The sequence below is a fragment of the Dromaius novaehollandiae genome, chromosome 2 (genome assembly GCF_036370855.1).
Source record: "Dromaius novaehollandiae isolate bDroNov1 chromosome 2, bDroNov1.hap1, whole genome shotgun sequence".
Taxonomy (NCBI): Eukaryota; Metazoa; Chordata; class Aves; order Casuariiformes; family Dromaiidae; genus Dromaius; species Dromaius novaehollandiae.
In genome coordinates this window covers 97,522,795-97,543,863 of record NC_088099.1, presented here as the reverse complement: position 1 = coordinate 97,543,863, position 21,069 = coordinate 97,522,795, and the positions used below count along the sequence as shown (strand labels likewise).

At 42.3% G+C, this 21,069-nt stretch overlaps 1 long non-coding RNA gene across 1 annotated transcript in view; it reads right to left on the bottom strand.

Annotated features, from left to right (window-relative positions):
* Positions 1-13,009: 13,009 nt before the first annotated feature.
* Positions 13,010-21,069, bottom strand: part of LOC112991217 (uncharacterized) — a 53,772-nt gene continuing 45,712 nt past the window's right edge. The window contains exon 9 of the long non-coding RNA XR_010387815.1: positions 13,010-20,782. This is a non-coding gene — a long non-coding RNA (uncharacterized LOC112991217). The remainder of the gene's footprint in view (positions 20,783-21,069) is intronic.

The window sequence follows — 21,069 nt, the reverse complement described above, 5'->3', positions numbered from 1 at the left end:
TCAACCTTTAAGGCCTGAGTAGACTGGGGTTCACTGAAAACCCAGAAATCTTCCTCTCCTAGGTCTCTGAGACTTCGTGGTACCACAGTGAATTGAGGAGGCTTATGAGAGCCTGAACAAAAGCCATCACAAGCAGGGAACGGTGTTCTAAAAGGCAGGGGGCTCCACCAAAAATCACACCGACTGACACTGTTGAGCTAATGCTGGGTTAGCTAACTCAGACCGAGCTACGAGCAGAAAGCAGCTGTTTGTATTGTAACGCAGGAGGCCAGGAGTTTTCCTCTACTGGCTGATTGAAGCTGAGGCTGAAGGTGGTATGTCCTTGCTACTGTTTGACTCTGAGTTAGTCAGCCTATACTAGACAACATATCTATTCTTATTTATTTATTTACAACATAGGTATATTCTAAGATTTAGTTTTCTGCATCTTATTTTAAGCTTTTTACCACCCACCAATGTGTCTAACTGGGACCATTTTCCTACGTTCAGCTGCAGAACAGCTTTCTGTCACTCTACAAACACAAATGCCCAGTCTCACATACCCTTTTTCTGCAAGCGAGCATTTCACCCTGGTATTGCGATTGTCTGAGGCGAGGCTCGAGAGCAGTGACACATGGCCAGTACTTGACTAGTCACCATGGTAAACAGAATGTCATTTTTTGTCTATTATTTTTAACAGTGGCATGATGGCAGAGTCCTGATCCCGGAGTCTACAGCCTTGCAAAGCTCACAGAGATCTACATTTGCTTGCAGGATGACTGTATTATTCAGCTTTTCAGGGGAAATGGTATTTTAGCTAATGGGTCGTATGTGTTGCTAACTAGAGTTTGTGGTAACTACAGTTATTCCACAGCCTTGTGCCTTTTAAAGAGGGCTGATCGTGCAGTTATTACCAGTCAGGAGTTTCAGTAAGGTTTATCTTTTTATTTATTGTTATTGATGCCAAATCAGGGACGGATGATTCTGGCTTGAGTAAGTAACTATGAGGCTTGCTTTACCTGATAGTGTCTCAGTGGCGGTCTCACCCCGACATACCACTGCAATTGCACTTTTCCTGTGGGCGCATAAACCACCAGCCATGCCCGGGCCCGCAGCCTGGTGACCAGAGCCAACACCATTCTTTTTTCAGCCACAGAGGTGGGATGAAACATGTCCGGGTAGAGGAGGGAAGGGAGGTCTTGAAGACAGAGGGAAAGATCGTGATTTTTAATTTTTTTGTGGGGGGGAGTGAGGGAGGGCAAATAAGCCTCAGGGCTGCGCAGCGTAGCGACACACGCCGGCGGGCGGGTCGCGGCGAGGCGCCCCCCGCCGCACCGCCCGCGGCACTAGTCTCCCGGCAACAGCCGCCGCCCGCGCCCCGCCGCCTCTAGGGGGAGCCCGGCGGCCGCTGGCCGTTCAACCGCCGCCGAGCGCCATTAGCGCGCGGCCGGGGAGCGGCGGCCTTTTAAAAGCGGATCGCTGACAAGGGCGGGCTGGGCCGTCCCCTCCCCCTGCTCTGAGGCGGGAGGGCTGTGGGGAAAGCGTCACTTCTGCTTCGTAGTACCAAGCTCTCCGCTTTTCCAAAGGTTTCAAGTACACAAAGTAACAGTTTTCACTCGGGGTTTATGCGGTAATCTAGTGTTTGAGGAGGTGTTTATTGTTTGGTGGGTTTAAACACTAGGGAATCTACAGAGTTTTTTGGTTTTTTTAATAGAAAATGCTTACAGGCTCAAACACTTCGCATGTTTGGTGACTTCTTGCCACACCATTATAGGACAGATGGGAATAAATATTGTAGGGATGGTAAATATTCTAGGGATGGCGAATTGTTAAGTATTAGGAGGTGAAATGTCCAGTACTCCTGGTGTCAGAGCTGAATATCAGGTGAGCTTTAGATTTGTTCCGGTAGCTGGGAAAGGGCAATGGGGCCTATTTTATGACAGCATAAGCTGAGGTGGGAGTGATCTGCTCAGGGTCACAGAGGGAGTCCTGGCAGAGCCTAACTTGGAGCCTGGCATTGCCCAACCCTTATTGCCTTTTTCTAAGGGCTCCAAGGCTGGGCTACATTGTCACAAAGGTATTGTCTATGGGGTTTGTTGTCGTTTGGGGCTGGGTGAGCAAAGGAGGGCGCACGCTGAGCAGGAAGGGCACCTGCAGCTCTGAGGCTAGTCACAGTAACCCCAGGACGAAAATAAAGGGCTCCAAGGCTGGGCTACATTGTCATAAAGGTATTGTCTATGGGGTTTGTTGTGGTTTGGGGCCGGGTGAGCAAAGGAGGGCGCATGCTGAGCAGGAAGGGCACCTGCAGCTCTGAGGCTAGTCACAATAACCCCAGGACAGAAATAGCAAGTGATTTACAGGGTAGACTTTGTTTTATTCTTAGCTGACTACACGCCAGTGGTTGGCTCTGGGGAGCACAGTGTGAGCTGGGTTTGTAAAAAATTGTAATCTGTCAGTTTCCATTTTTCCCAGAAGTTAGATAGGGACTGACAGCTTTTCGAGCCAAACCTTGGCTTTGGCACATTTGCGGGCATGGAGGTATTCTGGAATTGGGGGGAAGGAGGGGCAGCCACAGGTAAGGGGGTCTATTTTGCCCTGACACAACTGTTTCACTACTCCTTCAGGACTCCGGTGACTGTTCACAGTCGGTATTGGGAGAGGGATTTTCCCCATGGCTAATTGACAGGCATCCTAAAGAATCTCACAGGCCAAAAAGCACACATACAGAGCTGCTCTGGATGGGCATTGCCAAAATGGAGCTGTCATTGGCAAAGAGAGGCAAAGAAATGCCTTCTGCAGCTATTTAACTTTCCTTGGAGGAACTTTAGTATGCGGATGTATTAATGTTGCGATGAATCCATGCAGTGTTTGGGTTGACATTTTGGTCTGGCTGCACTGATTCCATCCATTCCTGCATCTCACTGTGGCTCCTTTGATCTGGCAGTGCTGCCTCCGTTACTGAGAAGTGCATCTTGCTGGTTCAACAGCTGCCTGCAGGGAGGTGGTCCGGCCGTGGCAGGGAGCACATGCTGCATGCCTTCCAGGCAGCTGCTCCTCCTGCGAGGAAGTTCCTTCCGTTAAACACAGGGGCTTCACAAGCGCATGCCACTACAGATGCAAGAACAAAAGAGAGTGAGTTAGCTTAGACCACCACTGATGGTTTCTTCATTCAGCAGGTTAGACTATGTAACCTGGACAGCAATATTCAACTGCGGAGCAGTATCTTCTACCTGATAGATTGTATTTTCTTAAAGGTGCTAACTTCAATAAGTGAGTATGCCCTTACCTTAACCTTGGGGAAAAGTGATCCCTCCTGCAATACCACATCCTTTCTGGCATACCTCCTGTTCTCATCTGTCACACAGCTACAGGCACAGTGTCAACAGAAAGATATGAATGTTCCTTACCTTTGGAGAAGCATGCCAATGACAATTGCGTTAGTGTTCTTTGCTAACAAACTCCAATCATCAACAGACAAGTTACAATCAAGATTTTCTTTCTACCCCGAGACCCTACTGCTGGTTTGAGCAGCGTATCATTAAAATGATTGGATAACAGATACATGCACAATGCTGAAATTAAACTTGACCTGTCTAATCATATCATAAATAGCAACCGTTTTTTTTTTTCATCTGTCAACCACAGATCCTGTCTAAAATGTGTTGGTGTTGGGGAAAAGGTTATGCTTGGTGAGAGGAGGAAATACTAGTAGAAAAGGTATGCAGAATATGAAGATACACAAGTGAGTTAATTATCTTTGCCTGAATATATTGGCATAAGCATTACAAGAAGTTACTGGGAAAAGCATTTGTTATTAGGTAAAATTCCAAGCAGTGGGACCTGAGTGATAATAATCCTTACCCTCTGTCTTTAACTTCACTACTTCCTAATCCTGTCAAAAGACTATGGAGTCAACAAAATATTTGAAAAAATAAGCTTGCCAAAAATATCTGAGAGTTATCACATTCACAGAAGCTAAAAGGAACATGGACTCTCAGTGGATCCTGCTACATGACTAGGGTGCCTCATTTCTTAGGGGAGGACTCACAAAGAGGTTACCACAGTGTGCAGACTGGACCTATAGCACATAGCCTGCTCCTTGGTAACGGCCCAGCTGCTCTCGCACTCTTCAGTAAATGAGAGGTAAGGTAAGGTAGTTTACTCCCTCCTTCACTCGTCCTAAGGGCTGGTTGCACATAAACTAGCAGTTACTGTAGAATATGTGATCCTAGTTTACTCCCTTTTAGTTTGTTTGCCCACCCCTTTGCAAAAGGTTAACTATCCAGGCCTCCCGTTGTCAGTATTTGTCAACAGTCACACCACCAGCTGAGAGAAAATCCCTCTCTATACTTGGAATAAGATATAGCTGTCCTGTCTCACACACCACTCTTGAGTGGTGAATATTGTACAAGGTCAAACAATCCTCTGCAGATCGTTAGGAGAAAAGCCAGGTGAAAATGTAATAGTTTGATAAAGTGTCAGAACAAATAATATACACCACATAACAGTGTAATAAAAACCTAAACATGAAACAATAGGCTTCTAAAACTGGTCCGACTGTCCTGCCATAAATTGTGATAGAGCTTATCCATCCTAGTGCTTCACAAGGGAGCTCACTAGAGATCCATAAGAAAATTGTACTATACATTTTGGTGTTAAAAGCTTTGCTCAGAGGTTTTTGTGTGAGAAAGAGCGAATAAAAAACAAGTGAGATTTCACCATATCATCATATTTTTCAGGTGATTCTTTCAATGTAAGTAAGTCATGAAAAAAAGGGAGAGGCAGGATGAAACAGAGGAGACTGCCAAGTCTGTCCTGATTTTATGCTGTATTTCAACCAAATTTCCATGAGTTTGCTTAAGTGCATAAGCCATAACAATGCATGACTTGGACTGATACGTTTTTCTGGAAGAAAGTGTTAACAATAGAAATTATTATTCCAGGCAGCACAAACCCCCCCACAGACAGAAAATTTGGTCAGATGAGGTCAGCAATATGCTACTGAAAGTCTTTATTAATAATTTATATAGTTGGGGAAAGTTCAGAATTTATTGTTCACTGGAAATAGTTAAATATAAGGAAAATACTTTTTTTGAAATTTTCTGAAAAAATAAAATAAAATTCTGAAAGTATAGTTCAGAGATGAGAAGGGAAATTTTTGAATTCCAATGTTCCTTTTAAAAATATTAAGGGTAATTTCTATTTAAGGCTTACTAGTAATGACAGATAAAGATAATGATATCCATTTAGGATAACTGTCTTCTAGTTCACAGTGTCTCTCATTTATGTTGTAATGCTCAGACTGTCAATATTATTTCACTGCAACGCAAATAGGAGACATATGAAAATTAAAATTGTTTCGGTACTAGATAGCAGGAGTCCTTAATGATATGACAGTAAAATTAAGCTGTTTTGCAACTGTCATATTATCACATAGGTAGCAATAGTTTGCCTACCATGAACCATAGCTATGAACATGTGAGGAAATAGTGTGAAAAGATTTGTGTAAAATTTAGCCACTAACATAACATTTTAAATTAGCCTTTAAAATAACATTCACATTTCAAAAATGTGTCTGACAGTTGCATTTTGAAATAGTTTTAGCCATTGGAAATTTTGTGGAAAATTGAATTTTTTCCCAGAACTTAAGCATCAGCAACCTTTGATAAAAAAAGAGATCCTACTAGTTCTTGCTATGTTGGGGTTTTAAATGGAATGGATGATTTGCCTGATTTTTGAGGCTGCTTTCTCAAACAGCCGTCGGGTGAAATATGGCTAAAAGGTTACTGTAGCTGATTACTAGTTTGCAAACTGTGGGATGATTTGGTTTTCTCAGTAGAGGTTTTGCAGGTTTACCTATGGAAGAACGCTGAGGAAAAGATATGTGGCTAGCACAGATTTTAAGCTGTTCCTGGGGATCAGATAAGCCTTAGTGAGCCCTAGGGAAGAGTCAGTAGGTTACCATCTCTCTGTTCATCCAGGTCCAAGCATTGTTTTGTTGAACCAAAAATCAGACCCTACCTTTGCCCACAACTTTTGTTTGAAATCTAAGCCCAGAGCACTATGAAGACTGCATTAAGTCTGTGCTCTAGACCTTTGTTATTAGACTGCTGTCAATCTGTTGTCTTTGTTGTCCTTGGCTATTCTACACTGAAAATCAGAAATATTTTTAAGTTTAAAACGATGACTTCCATAAAAAAAGTGTGTCTTGTCTTGGAATAGTAATTTTCCACCTTCTTTTTTAAAAATTTTTGTAGTCCCTAATACTTTCTAAAGCAAGTGCAGATCCCCATATGGCCAATTTCACCTACAAGCTGACAGTAGGCTTGCTTGTCTTGGTTACCTTTCACCCTTGTAAGTAAGCCAGAGAGCAGGAATCTGCAAACCAGAGGTAGGAAACACTCTAATGAAACATTACTGGAGACAGAGGATACTTAGGGGTTCCCATCTTAAACCAAGCAAAATTACATTGCTGGCAAGCTATACTCGCCTAAGAATTATTTCTTCTTCCATGAATTATTTAGAGTACATACTGTCTTTTCATTATAGATATGTTCAGATCCAAACAAAATAGAGCTTCAGTCACTAGGGCCCCAAGTAATATCATGATGCAAATGTTAAACAGTAATAATAAAGCTCTAACTACAGCCAGTTTCCCATTCGCTAGATGCAGATATTAAAACTTTCTGTTTGTGACAGTACATTACAACACATAAGAAATGATGAGTTGATGCTTGTTCAGTATGTAATGAAAGAGGATAAGACACTGAAGTGGATGAATATCAAGAGTGGCCAATAAAAAATAATCTCCTTATGTTAGTATTTTGAATATATTCAATGCTGTCAAGACCGGAAATCACATAAATCAAAAGGTAGCCATTGCAGAACTAAACCTGCTGTGGACAGAGGAGTTGCAATTTTATAGGCTAAATTGAATATAGTTGCAGGAAAAATGTATGCTGAACATAGCAGTCTTGACAATGTCATTCAGAGAGCTATTCAAGATGGAAGTTCTGTGTGGTGGTAAATAAAAAGCCTTCTGAAACCATAAAAGCAGCACTCTGAATCTGAGATGAGAAAGCTCTAAATTACTGTGACATGTCACAACCTGTCAATTTATTAGCATTAGTATTTATTAGTGTTATGCTGCTACCTCAGGATTAGGAGCAAAACATCAAAACCTTCAAAAGTGGCATAATGGAACTATGTTAAGCAGGAAGAGAAAATATAAGCCAGAGGAGTAGGGTTTCTAGAACTTTCTCTAATGATTTTTGGAAGAGGGATGCAGATGCGAAAGCAGATCACGAGCCACTGATGTCAGTTTTTCAAAACAGCAATTGATTTTAGGCGTATGGGACTAGAAAAACTTGTGCAGTGACTCTGAGAAAACATTAGTGAGGAATAGCTAAGAAGAAAAAAAGGAGAGCTGATTCTGCTCTACTTTGCTTCGTGTTACAATATCAGAATTTTCCTTTCACAGGGGTGCGCGAATATTTTACTTCCAAGGATACGCATGAGTATAGCTCAGGGCCGAGGACAGCCTATGCAGTCTAATTTAATGTAAGGGGTCACAGCCGTTGATTCAGCTGGCTTTTGGCCTGTGGGTTAAGCAAGATGTAGCTTTGGCTGACTGTCGATAGTACTGTGGTTATCAGCAAAAAGTTTTTTACCACTTCTGAATTACCACATCAGCAAGAGCAAACTTGAGAATAGATCACTGACAGGAGATTTAGGACCAGATTACTCCTAACAAAGTTGAATTGCTTGTGTGGGATGATGGAATTACTAAGGCTAGTCTTAGGGCAGTTCGTTGTGAAAGAGGACACTTAGCTGCAGCATACATTAATTTGGCAGCAAATGGTAGGTCTGACAAAAAGGGAGGAGGGTGGAGGAAAGGTATAAACCACCTATCTGGCCTCTTTAAATGGGGTAAAGCTCTTTAACTAATCCTGACAGCTCTTGTTTGCTGATGGTGCAAAGGAGATCCTGACCTGATACATGAATTCTGTCAATCAAGTGCTATCAGTTAGCTTTGGATTGGGGGAACCTGACTGCCAAGATATATGACAGCCTTAAGCTAGCTGCCATAAACAGAGCAGAACATTTATGGAGGAAGAACATAGGCAGGAGGCAGGCAGGCAGGAGAGAGCACAGTGCAAGCTGTGCCGCAGCAGTGCTGCGGCCTGGAGCCACTCTGTGGGAGGCACTGCACAAGCCCAGGGCGACAGGCCTCGTTGCAGCAAGTGCAGGAAAAGAGCTGCATATGCACGTACGTGCGCGCGCACACACACACACACACAAACAGGGGCTGCATAAGCATGGACAGATGAGACAGTACCAGTCTCCCACATGGGTGGTGGTCACAGCTAGAGTGAGGGGCTGGGTGTATCGATTAGCCAAAATACTTCATCTCTCCTCCCCAGATGATGTGTGTATTTGGCTAAGCAGGCGGGCAAGTACTTAAGGGCAAGAGGCTCTCTGGCTGCCACTATTCCACTTCGCTGAAGCACGTGAGCCCATGCTGGCACCCATGTGTTTACCCTCTCAGGCAGGTGCCCTAAGCTCTTCACTAAAGAGTTATTCTCATGCTCTCTGACTCAGTGAATATTCAAACATTGCATGCGAAGTGGAATAGATCCACAAGGAGAGACTGAGGCAAAATGGCCTCAGAAGCAATCGCCTCATATTTAGGGCTCACTTCTAAGGCTGTGGTTGAATGATACAGTAAATCCAGTTCTGGCGCTCCTACTGTGCAATCAAATACACCCCAGGTAGGATTTGCATTCCAGGTGCTGACCCTGGGTTCACACTGGTTCCAGAAATATTGATGGGTTATCTGCACCACCCAGCCTTACGTTGACTGAGACTGTCTGTTGTCTTGCAGCCAGCAAAAAGGCCAGTGCAAGGATTAAGACAGCATAAAGACCAGTCACCTGGCAGGGTCAATGGAAATAACCTCATGTGGTCCTCTCTGACCGGAGTCACATTTGTACTGCTGGCACATGTAAGAATTTGTACAGATCTATGTCGGAATCATAGATCAGAGGTGGAAGATGCCTTTTCTCAAATCCTTGCTCTGAGAGTGATTGGGACAGAGAATAATCATTGTAGAGCAGATTATTCAAGATATTTGCATGAGAGGAGAGGCCCTTAGTTCAGATCCTGATTGGGTGGCTGTCAATTTATTTTTCATGCAAAACACTAGAAAATGAAGAGATTAACAGCACGGAATCCTGAGAACACATATTGCCTCTTATGTGGGGATCTTATTAGAGTTTGTTGAACTGTTCCCTTCAAAAACAGTTTTAAAAGGAAAATGGCATTTTTTCACACACAAAAAAATCCTTTTTCTCCTTAGCTCAGAATGCCTATGTTTTCCATGGAAATAGAAAAAAACTGGCAATCCCAAATTCCATCTTTTGCTGAGGACTCAGCTGAAGCAAGCACTTTACCATGTGCCCATAACTGGATGCTCCATGCAATGAGCTGTTTATCCTTGCCAGTGCTTGGAGAAATTTTGCCCCCTCTCTCAAAGGCTAAACCAAACATATACCATTCACTGTATATTAATTAAGAAATGATGGTCTCAGCGAAGGGCATTTTCTGGGGATTATTGACTGGCTGGGTGAGCTGATGGCCAGAGACTTTTAATTAAAAGCGCAGGCTTCCTCTGCTCTGTCATGGGAACTTCCATTTAAATTAGGTTCTGTTGAATTCAGAGGTTCTTCATGCTATGAAATTCACCAGTGCCGACAGGTCCATGTCCCCATTTTAATGGGGGCAATGCACACTAGAAAGATAGCATTCTATGGTCTCATCCATGCTAAAGCATTCATGCTCTGAATGTGGCCAGATAAAACCATTTGTTTTCCTGGGGCCTTCAGAAAATTTTAAGAGGTTCCTCCGTGGTTGTAAAAAAGTTTTGAAAGTTTTCAGTGTGAGGTCATACAAGAAAAAGGAGAGATCTTTCCCATTCAAAGTCTACACTGAATCTCATCACTGACCATCGGCTAAATAAAAGGCGGGGTAAGAGAGGGATTTATGGACAGAATGAAAATAAGAAAGTGTACGGAAAACAGAGATGTGCCTTGCTTAAGTACAAATAGAAGAAGCCTTTTTATGTGGACTTCTGTGTGGACCATGGTAATAGCTGTGACATAAACCTAAGATAAAATAAAACTCCTTCGGTTTGTTTCCTTAAAAACAAAACAAAGTGCATCTGTTACAAGTTTTTGCTGTTGAAAATCAAAGGTCTTTGCTCTGCTTGACTGAACAGAGATTAAGTTATATGCAACCTCTGTTCCAGCCAGAGAGGAAATTCCCAAAGGGCTAGCCATAAGAGCTGCTGCCAAAAGCAGTATCTACGTAACTGAGTCAGGCCTGGACAGGAGACCTGTTAGCCCCAGCAGAAATAGGTTGAACCCAGAGTGGAAACCCTAGAGTTAGCTCTGCTGGGCATGGGAACACCGCATCATCTCCACCCTTCACCTGTCTCTCTTTGCTGAGTTGGGACATCAGTTCTGTCCTCAATTTGTCTGGAATTCATGCATTATCTCCCTCTAGTACTCATTAGCAAAGCAAAGGCAGGATCAGGCCCTAAATTTATGGAAATTACATGCTGTCAAATCTGTTTTATTCCTCTAGGACTTTTTCACAACTTTATTATAGTTGCATCAGAAACTGATTTGTGAGGAAATACTAACACATTTTCTGTGCCCCCCCCCACCCCAGCACTACTGTACAGAAACAATGGTCTGAGGAGCAAAAATCTCAGGCTGAATCAAGAGAACTAGTCATCATGCATTTAGGTTGCTAAAATGCATTGCTGGAAATAAATTCAGTGTTATGCTGAAAGTCAGCAATGAAACCTTATTGAAGATGGAGGGTAAAAAAGGCCTCCCTTTTTGAAGAAGAAGTCTTAAAATCAGCATCTTTGTGGAACATGATCATTGAAACACCCGGATCCACACCATACCACACCACATGCGCCTGGCTGTTCTGAACTGTGTGGGCCAAGGCATTTTGCTAGGCTCTCACTGCAAGCTCTGGGGACAGGGTGACATACGATGAAACTGAGCGATTTAGAAAGTGACAGCAGAAACATTGGAGAAGCAGATAGAGGAAGTAGCAAGGACACGCCAGATCAAGTGAGGGAAACCCTTGTAGTCTGACCCTGAGAAAAAGCTAAGAGAGAGCAAGCTTGAGTTCTGGTGCAAAAGACGCTTGGAAGTGTGAAAAGAGAAAGTGCTGCCTATTGTTCTGCCTCCCGCTGTGCCCAGAGTAACGGGACATTGTGTACATTCTTTCTAAACAAACAGAAGCGCATTAAAAAACTCAATTCATTCCACTATCCATTTGTTCTCCAAACAGAAACAACCTGTAGGGACCCTGAATATTGGCTAACCACCTGGGTCAAAAAGGGTAGCGAGAAGCGTATTAATAAAGGGAACCTTCTCCTGAGAACTGATTTTGTCTTTTCTTGCATCTAGTAAAAGATTTTAATCCTTGTCTGTGATGATATTGTCTTTAATATTGTCATAGCAACTGATAAACAAGGAGAAAGGGATGTATAACAACTTTTTTTTTCTAAACAAGCAGTCCAAATGTCTGACTAACAAGTAATTTGTTGACAGAATTTAGCAAACCAGTTGCACAGTAAATGGGTTTATCTTTAAACATAGTGCTCTTTTCCATTTTAACTGAGCACAAAATTGTATCTTTAAAGGATCGGCAAACAGGGAGAGTTTCATGCTTCTTGAGCAGTTCCATGTGACATATGGTCTTTCCAAGCAATAGTTTTATCAGCTGTGCACAGTAGCAGCAGATTTGAGCTAATGTTCCTGTGAAAACAAGTAAGGGTTTATCCAAAAACTTGAGAAGGAGAGGAGAAATGCCTCTTTGCCTTGCTGTATATAAAACACAAATCATATCTTAAGTCAAACGTACAGCCTACCTCTATAACTGCAGGTGCTATTAGTAGCAACTGTTTCCAATGTTTTGGTACATGCACTATGTGGGGTTGAAGAGGACTTGGTGGTCTTCTAGTTCTCTAGCCCACCTATAAAGCTCCCAGGTATATTTCCTCTGTATGTTGGCTGAAACATTAAATGGGCCAAGGTGGCTGATGTGGCCAGATGGGGCTTCACTTCCCAGAGGGGCTTAGCCCCAACCTTGCCTGTGTGACCAGGCCTCCTGTTCCCAGCAGGCACGATATAATCAGTGTTGAGCGCAAGAAGAGAGAACATGTTGCTTCTTGTTAATGAGCAGTATGGGGTGTTGAAGAGCACCATGCCTCCCTGCTCCCAAACATCCTGCTTCTTGCTGGGAAAATGGTTCAGAGACTGTTTACTGAGCAGCTGATGTTCTGCAGCACTGAAGCTCCATGTACAAATATACATCCCCTGTGTTTATTTTAGCACAAGGCTCTGGCCCAATATTGGCCTAAAATTATTTGCAAGCTCACTGTCACCTCAGCTGGGGACTGCTGCCACTTGACTAGTGCTAGAAATAATCCCTATAAATTAATTGGTGTGGGCATTACAAATGCAGGAATACGCAAAAATTAACGTATTGTAAAATATTTCCACTTCTAAAGGTTTTTGCTATAGTAGTTGTACACACACAGAACAGAAATAAACAAACATATGCTCATATGGTTATATTCATGCATACACACATGCATGCATATTCATATTTATTTTATATTTATGTATGTGTGTGTGTGTGTATATATATATAAAATAACATTAAATTACAGGTAACATAGCAGGGAAAATTGAATGGCAAAAAAAGAAAGTTGGAAAAAAATTGCTTGTGGCTCCATAGTTCCACAAAAGACATGTTTTCAGAAAAGCTTTCAGTATGTTTGAATGGCTCTATGATGCTTTTGTACTAATGAGTGGTTTTTCTCCCATTCTTGCAACAAGGTAATGGGGCTATAATTTGTAGGTTGAGTTCCTCAAGGCCTCTGCATCAGCAAGAGTGGATTCACTCCATTTTGATGTCTTTTGTGAGCTTTGTGTTTCTCTCTCCCCTGCTGCCTGTGCTTCCCCCCTCTCCCAAGCATAAGTATCAATTTTACTCCAAATTCTCTCTGAAGTGAAGTGACGTTTTTTTCTAGGACATAGTTGAGATCTCTGTATAGCACCCTTGCAAGTTTTCAGAATTGACATGAGGCTGAACGCAAGGGACGGAGCAGTAATCCATCTATTTAGTGGTACCCAGAAGAAATATCCACCACCGGTGATAGCCAGAGATGAACAGCTGCCTCGATGAACTGGGGGGAAATTATATCTCCTGAAAGCTTCTTGATTTCTCTTGGTTTCTCTTGTGTAACCATGCAGAATCTCTTACCACAGGATAGTAATGCCAACCTTTAAACATTGTGTGGATACAGACGACACTGTGGTATATACCCAACGTGCAAAGTACTGAGAAAGAGAGTAAGGAAAGCTTGTGCTGACTCAGCAGAACGAGATAACAAATGCAGCTTTAATATAGCTCTTTCCCAAAACAGGATAATCATCTCTTACCTTTTCTCATTATGTGAGATACACTATAGGCTTTATTCATTAGAGAGCATTCTGCAAAGTGGAAGTAAGAAACAGGAAAAATAACAATGGCAATAGAGTTGTAAATTCAGCTTGTACATCAAAGAAATGACAATGAACTGATACAATTTCTGGAAAAGCCTCTGGTAATATATGCCATTCCTAGAATGAAAGTAACAGGCATTCAGTATACCAATATCTCTAAGGTGTACAGAAAGATGTGGCTATCACAGAACCACAGAGTGGCTGAGGATGGCAGGGACCCCAGGGGATCACCTAGTGCAACCCCCTGCAGGGGTAACTACAGCAGGTTGCTCAGGGCTGTGTCCACTCAAGTTTTGAGTATTTCCAAGGATGGAGGCTTCAAACTTTTCTGGGCAATCTGCACCAGTGTTTGACCACCCTCACAGTAAAAATGTTTTTTCTTAAGTTTAAATGGCATTTGCTGTATTTCAGTTTGTGCCCATTGCCTCTTCTCCTGTCACTTGGTACCACTGAGAAGAGTCTGGGTCCATTTTCTTTACTTCCCCTATCAGGTATATATATATGTACTGGTAAGATCCCCCTGAGCCTTCTCTTCCCCAGGCTGAGCAGTCCTAGCTCTCTTGGCCTTTCCTTGTATCACAGATCCTCCAAGCCCTTAAGCATCTTTGTGGCCCTTTGCAGGACCCACTGCATTAGGTCCCTCTCTCCCTTGTACTGGGGAACTGAGCACTGGCCCCAGCACTCCAGGTGTGTCTCACCAGGGCTGAGCAGAGGGGAAGGATCACCACCCTCCACCTGCTGGCAATGCTTTGCCTAATGCAATCCAGGAGGCACTGGCCAACTTTGCTACTAGGGTGCATTGCTGGCTCACAGTCAACTTGGCATCCACCAGGACTCCCAGGTCCTTTTCTGCAGAGCTGCTCGGCCCCCAGCATGTACTGGTGCATGGGATTAATCCTTTTCAGGGGCAGGACTTGGCATTTTGCTTTGCTGAACTTGAGATTATGATTGGTCCATTTCTCCAGCCTGTCAAGGTCCCTCTGAATGGCAGCACAGCGCTCTGGTGCATCAGCCACTCCTCCCAGTTTTGCATCATCAGCAAACTTGCTGAGGGTGCACTCTGTTCCATCATCCAGGTCACTAATGAAGATGTTGCATAGTACTGGCTCTAGTATCAACCTGTGGGGTACACTACTAGTGACTGGCCTCCTGCTGGACTTCATGCTGCTGATCACAACTGTTTGAGCCTGACAGTTCAGTCAGTTTTCAGTCTACTTCACTGTCCATTTATCTAGTTTGTACTTCATTGGTTTGTCAATGAGGATGTTATGGTCAGTAGTGTCAAAAGCCTTGCTAAAGTCAAAATAAATAATATACACTGCTCTCCCATCGTTCACTGAGCCAGTCATCTCATCATCACCCTCTCATCTCATCTTCAGGCTGGCCAAGCGTGAGGCGACTTCAGTATAGTTCTTGCTGGTTTGACTGGAGGGAGCTGAATAACTTCTAATGAATCATTTATTTAATGATATTTGACATCCTGATCACAAATTGTCCCTGAGCGGACTGTGTGGGGTTCCCCCCAGTAACGTATTTCATATACTGTGGTTGGAAGCATTCTTCATCTGCATGTCATTTGCATGTTATTTTTATAACGCTGATCTAATGTTCAAAAACTGGGCCATTCTAATTAGCCATCTATTCATGTAATATGTTTTGGTTCCCTGATTAACTCTTAGAATGAGGTTTCAAGTGCACCTGGTCAAAACTGGCTTGCAAGTATTGATGTTCACTGAAAAAACCAAAAAATTTCATGTGCATCACCTTTTTTAATGAGAAATTCACAGCAACTAAGAGATGGACACAGCTGAAGGAATTTACTTAAAATGAGAGCTAGCATCACCAAAAATATCCTGAAATTTTAATGGAGGTCAAATATTTAATAAAAGACCTTGGCTTGAGATTCTGCTTTGTTTTACTTAGCATCAAATTTGTCAAGGCACTATGCATATCCTGGGGAGGCTCTGAGAACCTTTCATGTTTATTCTTGCAGTGGCTTCCCAGCTCCTTGGTGTCCAGTTACATTAGACCCCTAGAAACAGAAGATAATGGATGGCCCCTAGTCACATTAGTTGCCCTGCCTCGTGCCACTCTGGTGGCAGAACAGTCAGACTTAATACCAGGATCAGTTAGCGTGTCTATGCTACTGTTCTTTCTGCTCTTCCAATTTTTTCTTGAATGGAATATCAATTTCTTTAGGCTGAATTAGACAGGGAGGGGTAGAAACATCTTCTGTATGTCCTTTAACTCTTGTTATCTTCTCAATAGCTGTCAGTTTTAGTTTGTTTATCGATCATTCAGTTGAGCTAGAGCGAGAAGATGAAGGACCAGTCACCCCTTGATGTTCTTAACAAGCCTGTCATACTTTGACAATTTGAATGAGAGAGATTTCATAAAATTATGAGTGAAAATTTACATGTCTCATTGAGGCATACCACAAAATCCTTCACTGTCAAATGAGCACTCAGGCTTTAGATTTGCGATAACATTTTTTTATCTGACTCAGCACTCCACTTATGTCAGACAGATCAGGTTTCTGGAAACATCTCTTTTACAGTGGGCGTGCTTAGCAACATGAACGCAAGTGTTAACAGCATGAAGTTTTAAGTGTTTATTTGCTGACAATACTCTTACGCATCAGTACAGTCATTCATTTGCATGCAGCAAAAGGGCCAGATAATTTAATGAAGTCTCTTAAAAGTGGGCTAAGCTTTTCTTTTTCCATATCAATATTGCCTCCTGATTCAAACTAACAACACATTACAAGCAATTCACTGTGCTTTTTTTCTACTGCTCCTGACTGAATGGTCCACGTGGATTTTAGGTGATGCTTATTACCAAAAGAACAAATACCCTGGGAGTGCATCTTTTTAAGGATTTTTTACTACAGCCATATCCTAAGTTGACACAAACAGTCTGGAAATAGTAGCCATCCAGCTGTGGGCCCAGACAAGAGGTCTTTGCAGCAGGCGATGCCACCAGTCTGGTCAAGAATAGTACTGGTGCAGCAATATTGGCCACCAGTGGGGCACAGGAGCCTAAGCACAGGGCCAGAGGCTTGTCTGCCTCTCACTGGGACAGATGTCCCAGCAGCCTCTGTGAGGGCTTCCCAAATTCTGCTCTTCAAGGGACATCCAAGTGTGCTTGTTTCTTCCCATATAGGCTTCTACTGAGGGGAGCATAAGCCGTCATTGCTCAGTTGACTGCAAACCCTTTTGAACAGAAAATTTTGGTTTCAATGCACACGCATGTTGTGCCAGATGGATCTATTGTGTTATGTGACTAAGTCATGGTAAACTTGTTTCAAAGGGGATAGGTGTCTGTTTCTGAGCCAGCAGCCAAAAACAGATGTAACCATGCAATTTACAGCTAACTAGGTAATCCATCAGCACATAGGCTTCAGCTTGGCAAAATATTTTGAGTACCAGCTTAACTTTAAGTGTATGTTTATATACATAGATTTCAGCAGGGCAAATGCATGTGCCTAGAGCTCTGTGTGATTAAGTGCACCGTTGAAACAATGTCATTAGAAAAAAACCTAAATTTTAACTGTGTGAATTTGTCTGGGAATAAATGTAACAGCTCTGCCTTGGCTGGCTCGGTTTCTTTTTGGCGTAATACAATGTAAGCAGCATTCTATCACACTGCAATACTGATGGCCTACCTTCATGCCATATATGTTAACACATTCTCAGCATATCACATAGCTTAAAGCTGATCCTTGTAAGTATTGTGATGCCTTCTTTCTAGCTTTACTCCTCAGATTTTTCTAGGAAAAATAATATTGATCCTGCACATTCAAACTATTTAAGGAAGAGGGACATATGTGCTTTCCTAATTTTTTATACTTTTCTTCTCTGCTGTCCTTAGTGTCTGTACTCTTTTCCATGCTCAGAAGTGAGTCTACTTCCTGTCAAAGTTTCAGTATATTCCTCTGTCACACATTCCTCTGCTTCAAGCTGTTTTGTTCTAATACTCTTGACATTTAAGCTTGGGCACTTTAAAGGTTCTCTCTCTTTACTTTATTCTATGATTTATTGATTACTTCCAGCTTCTGTTTCCTTAAGTCTATTTCCTTTCGTGTTTTCTCACTCTTCCCAATTCTTGTTATTTTACCTCTCGATACAAATAATGCTTCACAATTCTGGTTTTAAAGGCACCACCATGCCAGATTTTCTCCTATTGGATTGGCATAGCAGTGCTTTTTTACAAACTGAGGCCCAAAGGCATTGTAAATGATTACAGGGGTCATTGTTACTGATGAATGTGTCAAGGCCACACAGTTACAAAGAGCCTGCTGAGCCGCATTGTCCTTTGCAAGTAGTCCCTGTAGAAGTCATAGGCTCTCCTCACAGATCAAGGGACTACTCCGTGTGGGAAAGTGACACTCCGAATTGGGGCTCAAATCAGCATTGTATGGCGAAGCTCCTTCCCAAAGGCTGAGGTACATCTGCTTTGCAAGTCTGACTTACTACCAGAATAGCTGTGAAGCAGAATGAAGCATTTTGCCAGCACTTTAAGATTATTGTGCCTTCATGTTGTGGGGCAGATTTTGTGCTTATTGTTATGTGGTGGGATCCACACTGCTGGCAACAGAGCATGGCAGATGTGGCTGTGTGTGATGATCTACTGTAACCTACTATTTTGTGTTAGTTTTGCTCACCGTGTAGCAGCCGGGTATCAAAGGGGACTTCCATTCACCAGGAAGACCAGTTTCTAACCTAATAAATAAGCATGCACCCTGCTTCCTGGCACGCAGCATGCACATGGTATTTATGCCCACCTTGGGGGTCTTCTGAGGACTGAATGGTATATAAGAAATTTTGAAATCATCAGATGGGAGAGCCTAGAACAGAGCAAAGCATTATTGTTGTTGTGTGGCAAACCCATCTGCAAGGCTTTGAACAACCTTTCTTTTCTGTCTCCTGCTTTGTTATGAGCAAGGATCCACGTCTTTCCAATAGAAATGCCTGTGTTCCTGTCCAGGAATGAGTAGCACACAGTGGGCCCTTCTACTTCCCCTCAGTGCCCAAGAGAGTACAGTGAGTTGCTGATGTCCATGTACTACAGCAAAATACAGTAATTCAGCTAGACTCAACTACAAGTTTGTTCATTAGGCATAAAGGGGTAGATTGCCCCAAGGTTATGACTTGATTCACTGAAACGCAGTGGCTAGGCACTTTTGCCTTCTACAAAGTGCCTACTCCCAACTGAGACATGGTGAGTTTGACTAGCAGGTTATAACCAATACTCTCATATAAAGCATACTCCAGTCAATTAGCTAGTGATTTTTCAGTCAGCCAGATTTCTCTGCATATGAAGAAATATCAAGGAAGTAGGAAATGATTGAACTCAGGTGAAAATGTTTCTCTTGCTTCTGTTCCAAAGCAAATAAAGACTTTTTACTAGCAAAAAAGAGGATGGTTCTTTACATTTTACCATTTCAATACAGATGAAACATTAAATTGCCAATAAAATTTTATGAGAAAGGAACTCTTGTTAGAAATTTTATCTTAAAGTATTGATTTTTCCACTGTGAAGAAAATTGCTGTCCAAAAGTTAATAAACAAGAGTGAGCAAGCACAGACTTTTAATTGTCTGACTTCATTTAAAGTCTAACATACAAAAATATTGGTAAGGTTAAGTTTTTTAAAAAAAGAGGTAACGATGCTATTCGTACATTCAAATGTCAATTAGAAGATTTTAAGTGGTGGAAAAGTGGCATCATGCATATGTTAGTCTGGGATACAGTGTCTTATTAGTCTGAGAATAAAGATGAGTAAATCATGGTCCCTAGTTTGTCTGTCAGAATGTATAATTCACATGCCAGCATGATGTTTCCCTGGTTCATTCTCCATACAACACGCCAAAGGGGTCTGTTGTGCTGGAGGCTTGAAGTAGGTCTTTTTTTTACATTAAAAACAGCCAAAAGTGATTCAGCCTGAGAGATTTATAAATAGCAATACCTTTGCTTTCACTAACACCAGAAATTTGCCAGTTATGCTTCCTGTAGAAAAATGGGTTCTCCCCAGTGACAAATAGTAATTAGACTGTCGCTGGGTTTGCGTACATATGTATGCACGTGTATTATACATGCATGCTTGTGTTTTTTGATAGGCAGCCACACAGTGACATGTCTTTCAAAGAATAAGAGACTGAATGGGCGCAAGTAAGAGAATGCTATGGTGGGTTTTTCTTTCACCACTGGGAACACTATTAGTCAATTATATGTTTAAAAAATATTTTGGAGAGAGCCTTCAGAATGTCCCTGTACTCCCCCCTTTTTTTTCTCCCCTCAGACTCCTCTGCATAGGACAAAACACATAACAAAAAAAGTTGAGGCATTTCAAGATGATCTGTTCTTCTGATAGAGGCATTTTACTCTGTCAACAGAAACTGTCAGTTTGGCTCATCCAGGCTATCTAGAGAATTGCTCCGGAAAAACTGGAAACATGTTTCCTTTCCCCAGGCCTAGATCCACAGGACCCTGGTGCTCCGCCAGCTCCAGGAGCGCAACACAAGTGAGGGATTCGGCCTCAGATCCCCATGTGGCAGAGTGATGCTGTTACATGGATTTTAACAGTGTTATCCTCAGATGAATGCAAGTGAGGCAAGCTCAGGAGCTGACAAGCCTAAGTAAATCTTCAAGTGAATGACCTGGTAGTTTGTGTGTGTATATGTGTGTGTCCTTCTTTCCTATTTAATTTTACTTCAGGAGTAGCTACCGTCTTGTACTGTTGTGGCTTTGTTTTTTAATCTCCTCACGGATGCCTGCCAGCTGGTGGACACTCAGGAGAAGACAGTCACTTGAGCTCACTCCCATAAGCCAAGTCCCCAAGCAAGTTCTCACACAACAGAAAAGAAATTCAGGACAACAAAAGATATCAGTGAAAGGTTCTTTTAGTCTAAAAATTTGGTGGAGATTAAAATAGGGCAAAAGTTCACACAAGAATGAGTCACTGCCAAGCAAGCGGGAATCTTGGCAAAAAGGAAGGAAAAGAAACATTGGTTTAAAAGGCGAGTAACCATGGCAAGGCAACAGCTCAATGCTAGAATCTGGTTAAGAAGTAATATCACACAGAGCTGTGATTGTTTATTCAAGGCTAGCCCATGAGAGAACAGTTGTCTCCAATGAGTGTTCTCACAGCTTGGATCCAAAATTATAACTGCATTTTTAAAGCATCCAGCACTTCTTCACAACTCATTTGCTGTTGAACAAAAGAAAAAGAAAGTACAAAGTTTATTCTTAGTGTCCCTTGTGTGTTTAAGGCACAGCTTTACATATGGAAAGGCATTTCATGTCAGCTGTTGAACTGGTATCATGCTAGTCTGCAGCAGTTGCCAATGGAAACTGTTGACACATTTTCAGTACCTTTCCCTAGTTTCAGAAACTGGAAGCAGAGTGGCTGGTGTAGGGATGTTTTTTCTGTATGGAGTTTTTGGAGGGTGAGAGGAGAGGTCCGTACCTATGAGCTGCATTATTGCAGTTGCGTTA